This window comes from Varanus komodoensis, unplaced genomic scaffold (assembly GCF_004798865.1).
Source record: "Varanus komodoensis strain SLA01 unplaced genomic scaffold, ASM479886v1 scaffold1, whole genome shotgun sequence".
In the NCBI taxonomy this organism is placed as follows: domain Eukaryota; kingdom Metazoa; phylum Chordata; class Lepidosauria; order Squamata; family Varanidae; genus Varanus; species Varanus komodoensis.
This window is the reverse complement of record NW_025335268.1, coordinates 35,062,630-35,072,343: the sequence shown is the minus strand read 5'-3', so window position 1 is coordinate 35,072,343 and position 9,714 is coordinate 35,062,630. Positions and strand designations below refer to the sequence as shown.

Sequence of the window (9,714 nt, the reverse complement as noted above, 5' to 3'; positions counted from 1 at the left end):
TGACTTAGTGCTGAGGGAGTGCACACAAAAGCACTCTGCACGCGCTTAGAGATGCGGTCGTCTTTGGTCTTTCGCACGTTCCTGGCCTGATCCCCGGGCACCGCAATAATTCTCGGGCGATGCTAATCCCTGCTTTTAGTTGCTTGATATTTCGATGCTTTGCCTACTGCAGAACAGAGAAGGAGAGAAGGGGAGGGACAATGCCGGATTTGGAGGGGGGGCGAGTAACATGTTGGGTCATGTGGCTGCATCACGTGAAAGGGGAGTCAGGCCCAGCAGCAGCAGCAGCAGCACGACCGAGAGACGGAGACACAGACAGACGCTGGACTTGTCGGGAGGAGCGACGGCAGGCAGGCAGGCAGGCAGACGGGCTGGCTGGTTGGCTGGCTGGGCGGAAGCCACACCGGACGAGTTCTAGTGGCTGCTGCTGTCTCTTGCTGGCTGGTCTGCTGCGCGCTGGAGAGGTAAGAAATTTGCCACCCCCCACCTCCATTTACGATTATAGCCACCCACCCAGCCAATTGCAGCTGCGGTGTGGAAACGGGATCTGTCCGCCCCCCCCCCCGCTTCTCTTTCTTCCTCTCCCTCCCCTCCATCCTTCTCATCCCCTTCGGGTGGTCCTCTTCTTTTCGCCCCACAGGAGGATGCAAGATCAGTGTGTATGGGCGGGAGAAGCAGATGGGTCGTGCCAGTATAGGCAGTTTTCCCCAAGCCGGCGCCCTCCAGATGTGTGTGACTACAAGTCCATCACCCTTTGACCACCATAGAGGATGATGGGTGTTGTAGTCCACACGCATCAGGAGAGCGCAGGGTTGGAGTAGGCTGCTAGGTACCCTCCCGCTGCTCTCATCATCTATGTCAGATGCTCCGGCTGCGTGCGAACATCCAGCTATTTATTTGTTTGCTTGTTTGTTTTCCTCTTGAGGTAGGGAGGAGTATTTCTTGCTCAGGGGAGATTTCCTGGGTGTCTCGGTGGTTTTTTGAAAATAAATAAACAGAAGGGCAAAGAGTATGCAATCATTGAAGTCAGCAAATGCAGGTTGCTCAGAGGTGTGGGTGGAAGTGATTGGGGTCGGGGTGGGTGGGAGGAGAAGGGATGTGTGTGACACACAAGGAACCAGGTGGCTTTTGACTTACGTTCTTTTGTTCTGATGGACCACCTGATTCCCCCCCGCCCCCAATTCCTGTGTGTGTGTTTTTGTCTACAGTCTGCCTGTCATCCTGGAGGATATATAGGAAAGGCGGCGGGGTCTGGAATGAAGCCCCTTGTTTTGGTGTTTGTGTGGGGGGTGGTGGAGGAAAGAGAATTTGCAGCAATACCATTTTCTTGCCCCTTCTCACACTCTATATCACCATCTAAGGAATTTTGCTTTTCAACCTTCTTTTCTAATACAGCTTAGGAATTGTCTGTCCAGTATCACAAAGATGTACATGGTAGCAGCTGTCTCAATTACAAAAGGATAGGAAGAGGAAAGCGGGTTGGGGAGAGAGCTTTAGGTGTCATTTGCAAAAGACTGATCTCATTGACCAACAGTGCCAGACTTAGAAAAAGGCTGGACATATTTTGGTGGATACTTTTGTTGTTTTTTTCTGCCTTGGTTACACTTACTACAAACTACACTAAGCCCTATATGATTCAGATGTGTGATTGTTAAAGATTGAACTAAAAAACTCAGAAGGAAGGAAACGAACAATCAAGAAGGTCCTCTTTTGTGAGGTTTTCCTACTACTCTAGCTAACCATGGACAAAGTGAGACATTAGCAATCAGTATTTGTAACACTGTATTATTATATCCTACCTCTTTTCATTTCAAGTAGAAAAGAGACTGGTATTCTGCTGGTCAGGTTCCCTGCACTTTCTTGTCTCCCATTCCCCTTTCATTTGCTGTTACTTTGGTTCAATGCATTAGTTCAATGACTGTCTGTGTTTGATTATAATTTCCTGAAAAGTGCAGTAGTATTTTGGCTATGCAATAGCCATTAGGATTTCAAAAGGTCATTTGATGAGAATTGTTGGTCTTCTTTAAATAGGAAAACCACACAGTACAATGTGTTGTATTGGCAAGCCGGTTTTACTGTGCTAAAATTCGCGCTTCCTTAAGCCACATGCTGTGATCTTCAATGAGAGGTTTTGACAAGTGTTTGTATTCAGATGGAGTTTACAACATCAGAACCAGACACTGGCAATAATGGTTTGTTCAGGATTTGTTCTTTTATTCATACAAATCCCAGCTTTTCTTCTTAGTATCATGAACACCAAGATCGTTCATTAAATTAATGTAAAAATATTGTGGCCCTTACCTTTTAACAAATTTATTATGGTTTAAGCTTTCAAGGATTAATCCATCTGATGAAACGGACTCTAGTCCACAGAAATTTAAACCACAATACATCTGTTAGTTTTGAAGGTGCTATGAGACTTCTTTTTTTGGCATTAGGTGTTAACAGACTAACATGATTATATTTCTGGAATTTATTCAGTGAAAAAAATGTTAGCATGGGTACAATAATATGATGAAAACTGTAGTTTTTATTCTTCATTTTTTAAAACCTTGTGCTTTTTGACTAGTCATAAATTTGACCTACCTGAATTTATAATGCTTCTTAATCCATATAATCATATGGATTACTTTGTTACTTGGCTATTTTATTGTGATGTTGGGATTAAAAAGTGAAAAGTGGCCTAGCTTAATTCAGCTCCATCTCAAGGTAGGATAAGTCAAACACAAAGCTGTATTCAGTCAAACTTAACCTTCTTGGAGGTGATGCACTTTTTCCTGCTTACAGACAGCCTGAAACAGAGAAGAAGACTAAACAAGACAGTTTGTGGCTAGATTTTACCTAAACTTTCCCTTGAGCTACCTGGGCAATTCAGGTCAGTTACCCATGCCAGTGTGGACAGCAAGAAAGACAAGCAAAACTGCTTCGGGAGACAATTCCTCCTAATTTGAAGCATGGTAATTGGTAAAGATAGGGGAAACCCATCTATTGAACACCATACAGGATGGGTGAGCGAGTGAGTTGGCTGGTGGAGGAGCAATGGGGCAGTCTGTGCCTCCCTTGTGCTCAGAGGAACTTCTGAAGAAGGAACAAAACTCCCTGCCCCCCTTCTGCCTGACTGCAGCAATCTAGTAACCTTTTTGCAGGTAAAAGATTCTGTAGACTTATTTGCAGAGCACTCTGAAAGCACAAAACAATGTGCAGAAAGCTTAAAAATAGCTCTGCCTAGCCTGCCAGACAGCTAGAACATATGACACATGAGGAAAAGGAAAGGGGAGGGAAAAGGAATCAAAGCAAAACTCAAGCTTAGCCTGACAGTCTATTTTTTGGTGATTAACATTTGTACTGGCCTCTTAAAAAGTTGTAACATCAGAGATGCATCAGAGATGGTCCTCACAACATGCCCAATGAAGGGGACAGTGGAAGACAGTGAAATACTAGAACAAGTAGTCAGATACAGACTTGATTTGCATTTCACAGCATATCCTGGGTTGTTTATCTCTAGAATTGTTGTGATCGAAGTGGCATCAACCCAGAAATGCCCTAATTCTAGTGGGGGTGTGTTGTTTTTTGTTGACATCTCAATTCAGTTGTCAGAATTGTTTGGATTTCTCAGAGCTAATCCAATAATCATCCATGGTTTCTTACTGGGTTTACCCTGGATTGATTAATTCATAAACAACCAAACCTACATGCTCAGACATCATGATAACCACATAGGAACAGTGCATTCCTGGGTTGTTTTGGAAAGCAGACATGGTGAGCAGGTAGGAGACAGAGTGCTCACTAACTCTCATGTAGCCACATCAATTCCTAGGTTGTTTAAAAATTGTGCCATATGAATGTTAAAGTGTCTGGGATGTTCCAGTGATTTATAACTGATCTCTTCTTTAGCATAAAGCCTATCCTTCCTGACTCAAAAGTAAATGTCATTGGTTTCAGTATGGCTTCCACAAAATACTTGTAGGATTATAATTAAAATTTCTTAAAAATGAGAACTAGTTGCAAAATCAATTGAGATTGCTTTTGAGCCTTCAGGACTAGGGGAAAGACTTCTAGGTGCCAAAATTCTTCTTTCCTGATAAGCTCCAGTTGTAAACTACTCCCTCCCTTCTACTGCCAGGAATGTTCCTCCAACCAGCTGACCACTCTATTAACTGTTTCTTCTATTAACCACTTCCTGCTTTTTAAAAACTAGATGTTAGCCATGGTGAGTGATGGAAAAATGTTCACATGCCTGAGTTATCCCTAGATTTTAAGGTACCTGGGTGATGAGGATCAGGAACAGCTTTAGAATAAATGGTTTCTCCCTCATGTCTTACATTTTTGTATATCTTGTATTTGAAACAACAATTGTAGTCAATTTACATATTTGTTGATAATGTTTATCTCCTTCTACAGATCATGTCAGGAGATGTAGAACCATCCAAAGAAAAATAAGAATCCATAAAAAACATTTAAAAAAATCCCATCTTAAAACAACTTGCCATTTAGAACACTGAGTTTAAAAATGTGTCTTAACTCCCATCTGAAACACTGAGAGAGTGAGGACCAATCTTAGCTCTGTAGGAAAGACAATAACAAAACTTGGCAACAGTATAGAAGACCCCTTCATGAACACCTGATAAATGTGCATCTGCGAATGTGGTGTCCCTCCACAGTTCTTAATAACTGAATGGATTTATAATGGGAAAGGTGGTTCCTGGAATAGCAAAGCCCTAGGTCACTGGAAGCTTTAATGATGAAAAGCAGCACTCCCAATTGACCTAGGAAACAAATTGGCGGACAGCGCAGAAGTTACAATACTGCAGTGGTATCATCATGGTACAGCCCCCTGGTTAGCAGCTCAGCTGCTGCATTTTACACCAATTGAAGCTTCTGGACTTTCTTCAAGGGTAGTCCTTTGTAGAGTGTTCCATAGTCTATGATGTAACCAAGGCATGGATAAACACTGTCTGATCAGACTGATTCGTTAATGATCACAGCTGATGGAGTATATGTAGTTATACAAATGCACTCTTTGCTGCCGCTTGAAAATTCATGGGCAATGCAGGTTCATGGATCAATCCTGACTTTTTGTGGGACTCCAGCCCATTCCAGAATTGGTTAAATCCCAATCCCTAAACCAAGCTTTAAACTGATCAGCACTTTATCTTTTCCTTATCTTTTCTAGATTTAATTTCAGCTTGTTCATTCTCATTCAGCCTATTGCTGAATCTGGGTAATACTCCTTTCACAACTATGGTGCCCAATCTGTGCGTGTAACAACCCCCAGTCCGCATGAATCTGGTACCTGTTGCTTGTCCCTTAGTCAGATTATTGGTGTTTTTCTAGCATAATTAATATTATATGAGTGTGTGTGTGTGTGTGTGTGTGTGTGTGTGTATATATATATGATTTTACCTTTCATTGTCAGATCACAAGATATTGTCCAGAATAATTAAAACTGCAATTAAGATAAACTACAAATATATATATTTTTAAATTCATTGACATTTGGTATTTTCTTTACAAAAAGAAGGTATGATTTAGTGCCATTGTTAGGATTACTGAGCTAGAGCTGGAGAAACAGGCACATGGGAAATGTACTACAAAAATAGCATTATAATTGCAGTAATAACAATATAGGGTTGGAACTAGATAAAGGCCAGTGGAAGGTAATTTCCACAGACTCTCTACTCCTGGCTTTCTCATATGCCTGTCTCAAGTTTTGGTGGAACATTTAGGAGAGGACTGGGGGTGGCTCTGAAGTGTATACTTGCCCCTAGTGTCTTAAGGAAATGGATGGGTTCCTGAATCCTTGCCCAGATGGGTGGGGGCAGGATTTCAGGTGGCCAGTGTTGGTCATCCTGTCAAAGTTTCAATGCTATGGAAAGGTGAGGCATATCAGGTTCCGGAGCACCTTGTGTAGTCCTATGGTGCCTGGATGCTCCAGTGAAAGAGGCTGCAAGATAAAGAGGCATAGGGCTTGTCCTGAAGCCAAGCAGACATATGTAAGAGTGGATATTGGTTCTACTGTGCAATGATGAGGACAGCAAAGAAAGCTCAGCCTCCTGCCTCTTCTAGGTGGTTCAGAGCTTTTCTAGGTGGTTCAGAGTGAGTTGTCATCTTCTCCGTGAAATCCTACATTGGAGCTCTCTGAAAGCTGACAGGAACAGTACTTTTAGCAGAGTTTCTGGTGAGGCATCCAAAGTACTTTCTGGCTGTATAGGATTGGATTCATCCACTGAGGCTTGATCATGTAGATAAGGTACTTGTAACTCTTTGGCCTGCGTCATCCTCTCTTGACCCTTGCCCATCCTGGCTCATTTGAGCTTGCTGAGAGGGGTTGACCAGGTGGATTCAAGGTGTGGTTATTATTATTATGACACTGCATTTATATCCCACTTTTTTGCCTTTTACAAAGAACCCAAGATAGCTTACAAGGTTCTCTTCCACTCTATTTTGATCCTCACAACCCTGTGAGGTAGGTTAGGCTAAGAATGAGTGACCAGCCAAAGTCAGTATGGCCAGAAAGGAGCACTGGGTGTGCCTATGTGCCCTGGCAATTATGTCATCTTCTCACTCTTGCCATTTAATTTTGCATCAATAGAATATACCTGTGGTGATCCAGTGGGTTTTGATTCAAAGTCTCATGATCCCTGGCTTTTTCATGCCGGCTGGGGCAGATGGGAGTTAAGAGTCTGACATCTAGAAAGTCACAATTTTCTCATCCCATCCTAAAGGTCTGAGCAAAAGTCTTCACAGCTCTGCTACCTGAAATTGTTTACCTGAGATTCTGGGAACTGCAGCTGAGACTTTTTACATGCCAACTGTTTGCTCTACCACAGAGCAAAGGCTCTTTTCCTTACTGTTGGCTGCAATATTGAAAGGGTTTATTTATTAAAACTGTAGCAGATAGAAAGTATAACATATGAAAGTGAGGAATGAATCTGGGTTAGTAATACAGCTGTGCCTGCTTCTATATTTTTTGGGCTAGCTGGACAGCTATATTAGATTTTTCCCTCTTGATGTTCTTTATTTTTCCATTGATGGGGAGTTTTTGCTACAAAACCTAGTTTGTTTTAGATCCCTGGGTTATTGTACAAGGGAAGTTATTTTTATTACAATCCTGAGAATGCTAATTTTAGTTTAAAAAAAGAGTGAGGGAGGGCAGGTGAGAGGGAGGGAATTGTGGGAATATCTTTGCATCATGTCCTGATACAATTTCCCAAGTAAAAGCACAAGGGAGTGACCATGTAGCCACGACAACACTGAACAATCTCAGGTATCCATTGCAAAGGGCTAAATGGGCAATTACTGTAATGTTGGAACCTGCAAGTCTGTGGGTGGCTGTACCAACATGTCTAGACCTGGAGGGAATGTTTTCCAGGTGAAAAATCCCTGAGATCTGTAGATAGAGTAGGAAAACTGGAACATACATTACAGAAGGCAGAATGTACTACCTGGTTTATTATTCATGACGTTGCATTTGCATCCCACCTTTCTCTCTTGCGAGGAACAAAGGCAGCTTACATAGTTTCCCTCCATTCCTCTTTTATCTTCAAACAAGCCTGTGAGATGTGTTAGGCTGAGAGTCAGTGCCCAGCCCAAAGTCACCCAGTGAGCATCATGGCTGAGTGTGGGCCAAAACCTGGACCTCCCAGCTCCCCAGTCTTCTAACCACCACGCCACGCTGGCTCTCCAGGCAAAGGCGTCTTGTGTTTGCAGCACCTGGGCATTCCCAAAGCTTCACTGCCTTCCCGTTGCAGAGGCTGCTCTTGCATACACCTCTTCCACATGTAAAGGTCTCAGGCCTAAGCACACAAGCCTGTGCTAGTTCAGTAGGCAAGGCCTCAGCGTCACAACCAGTGACACTAGTTTAAGCCCTGGCACACTAGGTTTGACTCCAATGGGATTTACTTGTCATGGCCAGCAACAGCTGTTCCTGCCTTTCCTCCGATATGGGGCAACATGGGTAATTGAGTGTGTCATTGCCATTGTCATCATGCTATGAAAGAAATGTTACGTATGAATAGAGCATACGCCAGCTAGTCCCATGGTGGTATTGCTGAAGCACTTTCCGCCTTATTCCTCCTGGCTGGTTTGTTCCACTCAAGAGAGAAAGACACCATCAAGGGTGTTTCAGCAACATCACTGTTTCCATACACAAAAGCACACATGCTGTAACCAAGGGGTAGGGATCCTGTAGCCCTCCAGGAACTGCCATTCTGTAATCCTCAAGCAGTATTGCCAATGGCCAGGGATTTGGAGCACTGTAGTCCAAAACATCCGAAGGGCATTAGAGTGCTTCTCGCTGCTCTGGATATTTGAAAATTGGAATAAGCCTGAGTATTCTGGGGGGTCAAATAAAAATTATTAAAAAAAACCTGAATGAAGGGCAGGATGGACTATAAAGAAGGCAGGAAGCTGGCTTACACAGAATCAGATCAGTGGTCCATCTAGCTCAGGATTGGCCACACTGATGGGCCTGAAAATGGTTCCCCACTACTGCTTTAAATGAAGTGAAAGCAACCTGGACTACACAGTTCTTCCTACACTGCCCACAAAATAGTCTCGGTCTCAGTTGTAAAAGCTGCACAACATGCAAGGCTATATAGACTCACATATGAGAAGGTTAATAGTAACTATTACTCACTCTTTGTGTCTTTAGGTGCTTGATGGTTGTCTTCCATAAAAGTTGGTTCATACATACCAATTATTTTCTGAATCACTCAATTCAGATTTTCTCTACACAGCATTTATGAAGCAAAGGTTATCCATCGTAATGGTGAAACAGGATAAGTTAAGTTACATCCTTCATTGGACCCATCAGTTCATACATTTTGCAAGATTTCAAAGCCTTTTCTGACTAGATTGTCACAGCCAAAGAGAAAGAAGGTTTTATTATCTATCCAAGTGAATGGCTACCTGTCTGGTTAGGCAGCCTTACTAGCAGATTATAGGCTTGGCTACGTGAAGTCCAATTTAATTTGCTCCCCTGTGGGGCTTGTAATGCATGAAAATGGTGGATTCAGTATACCTCAAAGAAGATTATAGGTAGCTGGGAGAAATGTTGGCAGTTCAATGTGACAAGCCCACAGTGGTTTACCAGATGATGTTGCTACCACAAGAGGAATTTAATTTGCCTTCTATGCAACTGCTTGTTCATGTGCATAGGCTTGGCTTTCCCTTTGATGCAGAAAACAAATAAGGCTCAGCTTTTAAAGTAGCCTTCACAAACAATATAAGCCATAGGTTAGTGGTTGAGCAGACGTGTGTGCAGGACAACCTAGATTTAATCCCTGGAAAGTCTAGGTAAGGTCGCGAAGGACTACAGTCTGAAACTCCCTATGCTACACTACCAGGTACAGCTGGTACTTAAGAATAGGGTCAGAACTGGCATGGCCTTATTTTCACACTCCTTTCCCCAGCTGGAGTGACTTAAAATTCCATTGTCTGAGTTTTCACACAAGATGACAACCTATACTTAAGATTAAGTATGGGTTGAATGTGGGTGGTTGTTGAACTGTGAGTTGTGTCATGTGAACGCAGTTGCACTAACAAACCATGAACATCCCACAAAAACATGAACAACTCAGAGAAAGAACACATGGTTTGTTTTTGAGCTGTGAACTATGGTTTGTTTGTGGTTAACAAACTCTGTTTTGTTGACACAGCTGGGTTCATACAGTGTAATAAACCATGGCTCAGTGACAACCCAAACTCAACCTT

At 42.8% G+C, this 9,714-nt stretch overlaps 1 protein-coding gene across 2 annotated transcripts in view; it reads left to right on the top strand.

Annotated features, from left to right (window-relative positions):
• The first annotated feature begins 278 nt into the window (after positions 1-278).
• Positions 279-9,714, top strand: part of TULP4 (TUB like protein 4) — a 129,090-nt gene continuing 119,654 nt past the window's right edge. For both annotated transcript variants that reach the window (XM_044421953.1, XM_044421964.1), the window contains exon 1: positions 279-464. The gene's annotated coding sequence lies outside the window, so the exon portion shown is untranslated. The remainder of the gene's footprint in view (positions 465-9,714) is intronic.